This window comes from Canis lupus, chromosome 17, assembly GCF_011100685.1.
Source record: "Canis lupus familiaris isolate Mischka breed German Shepherd chromosome 17, alternate assembly UU_Cfam_GSD_1.0, whole genome shotgun sequence".
Lineage (NCBI taxonomy): Eukaryota > Metazoa > Chordata > Mammalia > Carnivora > Canidae > Canis > Canis lupus.
The window spans coordinates 51,848,479-51,855,166 of NC_049238.1; the positions used below are offsets into that span (position 1 = coordinate 51,848,479).

The window sequence follows — 6,688 nt, forward strand, 5'->3', positions numbered from 1 at the left end:
AGTTGACAACATTCACTCAACAGTAGAACAACAAAAATTAGTTGAAAGTTTAACAAATTAAAATTGTGGAAATAAGGTAAGGAAAAAAGTGTAAAACCTTAAAAGACCGGAACAATAATTATTTCGGTATTTAAAGGGATTCAAGAGTTGAAAATAATCCAAAATATCTATGTGCCCAACGTAACCACGAAGAAAATATCAAAATATGTGTGCCTTGAAACTAAAACTCTCTTGTATTCCCTGAACTCTTTTCTCCGGACAAAATCCTTGCTCTTGACCCTCACTGATCATTATTATAGCTGTTTTATTTCTGCATCTCATTTTCTTCCTTTCCATTACTCTCTTATCTTCCATATACCTCTTTTCACTTTGATTCTAAGCCACAAATTTCAGACTACAGTAAATAAAGTTGAATAACAGAGTAAGTAAAGTTGAATACAAATGGGGCTTATTGGGTTTAGCTACAAATAGAACTACTTTCAAAATTTGGAGGCGGTCTAAACCACCACATACCAACATTCAGTAGCTCTTCTTTCCTTGCAAATTAGGTCAATGTTACTGGGTACCCATACGGAAGCACTGATTCCAGTATATAAAGCATCTTATCTGATTAGTATATAAAGCATCTTATGAAGAATTTGGACAGATTTAACCAAACTTTGTCCAGTATACATTAAGTCACAGTAGGAAGAGCACAATTTGGACTCCAAGGGCTGGGGTTCCTACCCAGGCTCTGGCAACTACCAGCTGAGTTCATTTACTCAACACATGAACCTGGAATACATACCAGGCAACGGGACAGATACAAAGATGAACATAACAATCATATAAATAAGTTACATTTTATTTTGGTAAGTGCTACAAGTGAGGAACATATAAAATTTATAAATACACCAAATATTTCAATGAAATATTAAATGATTTTTCAGCTCCAAATTCTATCAATTTAATCTGAATTCTTTTAAGCCTCTTTTTAACTAAAAGGGAATATTCACAAGAGACGATCTCCTATCAAAAGATGCTGCCTAAAACTTAAACATTTGTAATAAAAGTAATAGCTAACGTTAAAGCACCTATTATGTGCCAATGGATAGGGGCTTTCCATTCATTGTCTCCCAATTCTCACAACAATCCCAAATAGGAAGTAGGTATTAGCACCATTTTACACATAAGAAAACAAAAGTTCAGTAAGACTAAAGGAACTTGCCCAAAATCTTAGACATACAGTAAGAAAAAAATAGATTTGAATCCAGATCTTCTGATCCCAAAGCCTATTCACTAAACTATTTGTCTCGCATTTTCTTTCACTATTACATAAAAAAAAAAAAAAAAAATTTCCAGAGATCACCTTCTTTAGAGCATCTAAGAAAAAAATCTTTAGGACATCCATGAATAACAAAGTGACCTCTGATCGTAATGTGTTTTTTAAACAAGAGTATGTTATATACACCCTCCAAGACAAAAAAAGATTACAAGACTAAAATATAACCAATATTCAAGGTAATAAATATATGACAAGAATATTCTGAAAACTAGTTAATAGAAACCAATGAGGTTTTGTGACTTCTTCCATGCTTTAGCTTTCCCCTTACTAGATGGCAACAATCAAGCAGAGAATGGCCCACTATATTTCACTGTATTAACATGTTGGATTCTACATAATAATTTGAAAGTATTTACAGAGTATGGGGAAATAAAATGCATACGAAGTACTGTCAAATTAAAAAAAAAAGGACATAAACTAAGTCTAGGATGTCTAATAAAATTAAGCTATGTTGAAATACTGTGAACTATACATTTTTCTGTATAGACCTCATTAAGCATTTTTTTGGAAATTGATTTTTTCCAATTTATCAATATTAATCACAAATCTGAATCAGCAAATATCCCCAACAAATAAGTCAACCCTTTACAACAGACGAGGGAGAATTAAAAACGAAGGAATTTTTTTGTGCACAATTCCAAAGCCGGTTAGGTAAAGAATTTAAGTCAACTTTCAGTTGCCGGATCCTGGTAACAAGCTTTTCTTCAAAAAGTGTTCAGAATAAAAAGGGTCCCCCCTCCCAAAAAAATAAAAAAATAAAAAAATAAATAAATTCCTCCTTAGAGTAAATTTTAAGATTAAGAAAAATTAGCTCGAGGCAGCCGTCATTGTCTAGTTCGAGTGAAGATTTTGTACTAACAGAAGTTGCCCCCATTCGCAATTATCTCAACAAAAGATCGGTTTCAAACGTCCCCAAGGATGGAACAGTTTGGTATACGCCCCCCCCCCCGCCCCCAACAGGACGGGGCTCAGCCTAGAAATCGCACACAAACCACTAACGACCCGTATTCGCGATTCCTCTGAGAAATTTGTACCGGAACGGTTTCGGAGCCTTCCGTATCCCGCACAGAGGTGACATTTTCTTTGCTTTCCAGCCCGCAAACAGCAGGCATAGGGGACAGGGGCGAGCAGACGCCGCAGGATCTAACACCCCCCCCCCTTCCCCAGCCCCAGACACAAACATGCTCTGCTCTTCTCTCCACGCTCGCGGCACCGCGCCGCGCCGCGCGCCAGAGGGCTCAGCTCGAGCTCCGCCGCCTCGCTTCAAGGCCTGACGGGAACGGTTCCTCCCTCCCCGGCGCTCCCGCACCGCCGCTTCCTCCGGCTGTCAGGCCTGGCTCGGCCTCGGCAGGCCCTGCCCCGATGGGGAAGGGGCCGCCGCGGCGCTGCCCGAGGGCCGTTCTCGCTCCTCCGCCCGTGCAACGGCGTCAGGCGGCTCTTCCGGAAGCACGGTCCCAGCACGGGCGCCCGACGCGGCCCTCCAGGGCAGCCAAGTGAACCGACGCGGCAGCGGGGCAGCCGAGCTTCCCTTCCCATCCCGGGGGTCCCCCAGCCTCCTCCCGCCCCCGCCGCCTGCCCGCCGCCATCTTGTGCGCAGCCGCTGCGACACAGATACAATAGTCGGCCCGGAGCGCACAGGAGAGGCTCGGGAGCCCCACGCTACGGGCTCCCGCCTTGCAGCCCCTACGCCCCCCAAGGCAGCGGTCCTACCTATGCCTACCCGACTAACAGCCGGATCCCATTTGCGCCCCACACAGTTTAGCACTCAGCCTCCGGTCCCGACGCCGAAGGAGCTACCGCCTCCAGAGAGCTGCACGCATGCGCGCCTGTCGAGCCTTTGCGAGCCCTCATCGGCTCCCGGCGCCTGCGTACCGCCGGCCCCGCGCTCGCCCCGAGGCGCCAGGAAGGAGCCGCAGGAGCCTGGGCCCGAAAGGGAGCGCTCGCGCGCGGGGCGGCTCGGGAGCGCCCTGTGCTGGCCGCCGCCGCGTCGGCGCCTCTGCCTGCTCTGCTCCGGGCCCGTCCAAATCTTGCGCAACCTGGAAGACTTGTGTTGTCTCGCCTCCGCGAAGCCCCCCCCGACCGTTTCTGCCTTCGGTAACACCGCGCACTGGGTATCATAACGCTCTGTATGGTTAGGATTTTGCCTGCCATGAGGCTCTCGCCTTTTACCTATTTTTGCATCCCTCTGAGCAGTGACGTGATGTGTATCACAGCCCCTGACTATGTCAGGAAATTAGAATTCAGTTGGAGTTTATTGTTTATTAAGCTAAAAATCTGGGCAGCCCCGGGGCGCAGCGGTTTAGCGCCGCCTGCAGCCCGGGGCGTGATCCTGGGGACCCGGAATCTGGGTCCCACGTCGGGCTCCCTGCGTGGAGCCTGCTTCTCCCTCTGCCTGTGTCTCTGCCTCTCTCTCTCTCTGAATAAATAAATAAATCTTTAAAAAATAAATAAAAATCTTCTCATGTGTCATTTCACAATCAAAATACCCACCTGTGTGGTGGATACTTGACACCTTCACTTTATTGATGGAAAATTTGGGGTTGAGAGAACTTGAGTACTTAAGGTTACTCTACTACACCAACATAAAAGCTCAATCATTGGGCAAAATCGGGTGAAACTCCCAAGTCTTGCCTGTGGATGCCACACAAATCACACACCGCCTGCCTGAAGTCTCATGCACCACTTTTACCTAGCACCCAAGCAAATGTGTCTTTCTCTTTTCTTTCTTCCTTTCTTTTTCCTTCTTTTCCAGAGATGTATTTCTTTTAGTCATGTTAAACAGAAAAAGCTGAAAGAAAAGTCTTCTTATAAAATGTATCTTACCAGATTTTCATTTCAAACTAAAAATCCTGCAGAGGCAACAAGCCAAAAACAACAAAGAAAAAGCCAACAAGCCAACTCCACATAACCAATGTTAAAGCTTGAAGTGTTTCCTTCCATACATTTCCTTTTTTTTTTCCTTGTTTTGGGTTTTTTGTTTGTTTGTTTGTTTGTTTCTTTGTTCTTTAAAGATTTTATTTATTTATTTGACAGAAAGAGAGCACAAGCAGGGGGAGTGGCAGGCAGAGGGAGAGGGAGAAGCAGGCTCCCCATTGAGCAGGGAGTCCCCCACATAGGGCTTGACCCGGGATCATGACCTGAGCCTCCCAGGCACCCCCATACATTTCTTTTTTTTTTTACTCCCATATATTTCTATATAGTCATACAAACATACATAAACGTGTTATTTGCATGCAATGGGAAATTTTCTTTTTTTCTTTTTTGTCAAAAACTTACACATTAGCCTATTTCCCTTTAAGATTACTGATATTTCTCCCAGTAAACCATATAGATCTGCTTTCTTAAATAGTTGTGCAATATTTCATAGCATGGTTCCATCAGTTATTTAACCTATTCTTGACCCTGATGTTGTTTTCAGTCTTTTTTGATACTATAAACATAGCTCATATATAAACAGCCTTACCAACTGATATTTTTATTTCTAAAGGCTAGAATCCCAATAGTTATTCTACATTAAAGATGTATATATAGATAGATTAGATGGATAGATAGATTTAATTCTGCTACATATTGTCAGAATCCTTTTTGAAAAGCTTATCCAGATTCCCACTTGCACTAAATGCATAGGAGAATGACCATTTCTTCCCAACCTCACTTCTTTTTCTAAACTCTGAAACGACTTAAATATCATTGGACATGTCTGTAATTTAAAAGGTGGCATAATCAGAGGCACGTGGCTGGCTCAGTCAGTACAGAATCTGACTCTTGATCTTGAGGTCATTAGTTTGAGCCTCACATTGGGCGTAGAGTTTATTTAATTAAAAAAAAAACTTTTGAATTGGTATAATTAACCTTTGAAATATCTCACCTGATGCTTTTTCTGGGAATGGCTCTTGAACAACTTTCTTTAAATGTTTTTATGATATATAATTGGATTAGAATTTTTCTCTCCCCCCTGCAATCATTTTTGTAACTTAATTCTCCTAGAAAGGGATCCCTGGGTGGCGCAGCGGTTTGGCGCCTGCCTTTGGCCCAGGGCACGATCCTGGAGACCCGGGATCGAATCCCACGTCGGGCTCCCGGTGCATGGAGCCTGCTTCTCTCTCTGCCTCTCTCTCTCTCTCCCCTCTGTGCATTCTCATGGATGAATAAATAAAATCTTTAAAAAAAAATAATAATTCTCCTAGAAAAACCACCATTTTGGGGCACCTGGGTGGCTCAATGGTTGAATGTCTGCTTTTGGCTCAGGTCGTGATCCCCGGGTCCTAAGATCAAGTCCCACATCAGGCTTCCCACAGGGAGCCTCCTTCTCCCTCTGCCTGTGTTTCTGCCTCTCTCTCTCTCTCTGTCTCTCATGAATAAATAAATAAAATCTTTAAAAGAAAAAAAAAGAAAAACAACCATTTCATCTGGGTTTGTTTATTTATTTATTTATTTATTTATTTATTTATTTGAGATAGAGAGAGTGCTCACATGGAGAGAAAGATTAGCAGAAAAGGGAGAGAGAGATCCAACCCGACTCCACACTGAGCATGGAGCCCCCCATGGGGCTCAATCCCATTACCCTGAGATCACAACCTCGATATCACAACCTGAGCTGAAACCAAGAGTTGGATGCTCAACTGACTGCACCACTCAAGTGCCACTCATCTGGGTTTTCAAACTCATTTCCCGAGAATTGGGCAAACTAACCTCATAAATTCTTTTTACTTTTATGCTGTCCCTTATATGGTTTGATTTATTTCTACAGCACTTATCACCTTCTAACATACCATATAATTTATTTCTTATTGTTTCTTATCTATCTCTCTCCACTAGAACATAAGCTCCATGATATTAGGGATTTTGCCTCTTTTCTTCACTGCTTTATCTCCAATACTTAGGATGATACTTGGCACATAGTAGGAAAATCAGTGTATATTTTTTAATTATTTTTTTAAAGATTTTATTTATTCATTCATGAGAGACACAGAGGGGGGGAGGGGGACAGAGACTCAGGCAGAGGGAGAAGCAAGCTCCATGCAGGGAGCCCGACGTGGGACTCCAGCCCGGGACTCCAGGATCACGCCCTGGGCTGAGGGCAGGGGCTAAACCGCTGAGCCACCCAGGGATCCCAATCAGCGTATATTTTATCCAAAAAAATGAATGACCCTGATGGGTAAAAAAGTATATGTTCGTGCATGTGTGTGTCTGTGTGTGTGTGTATGAAATTGTTGAGCCTCATTTCATATCTACTGGCCATGTGCATTTCCTCCTTCAAAAATCCTTTTAATATTCTTTGCTTATATTTCTAATAAGCAGATTGTCTCTTTCTTATTAGAAGATAATTCTCAGTGTAAGGAATATTAACCCTTTGTCAAAATC

The 6,688-nt window shown here is 42.9% G+C and overlaps 1 protein-coding gene across 6 annotated transcripts in view; it reads right to left on the bottom strand.

Annotated features, from left to right (window-relative positions):
- Positions 1–3,197, bottom strand: part of ZNF638 (zinc finger protein 638) — an 81,117-nt gene extending 77,920 nt beyond the window's left edge. For 5 of the 6 annotated variants that reach the window (XM_038561786.1, XM_038561785.1, XM_038561784.1 and 2 more), the window contains exon 1: positions 3,035–3,188. The gene's annotated coding sequence lies outside the window, so the exon portion shown is untranslated. Of the gene's footprint in view, positions 1–3,034 lie in introns of all 6 variants that reach the window. The other variant, XM_038561783.1, reaches the window with a different exon arrangement.
- Positions 3,198–6,688: the final 3,491 nt, after the last annotated feature.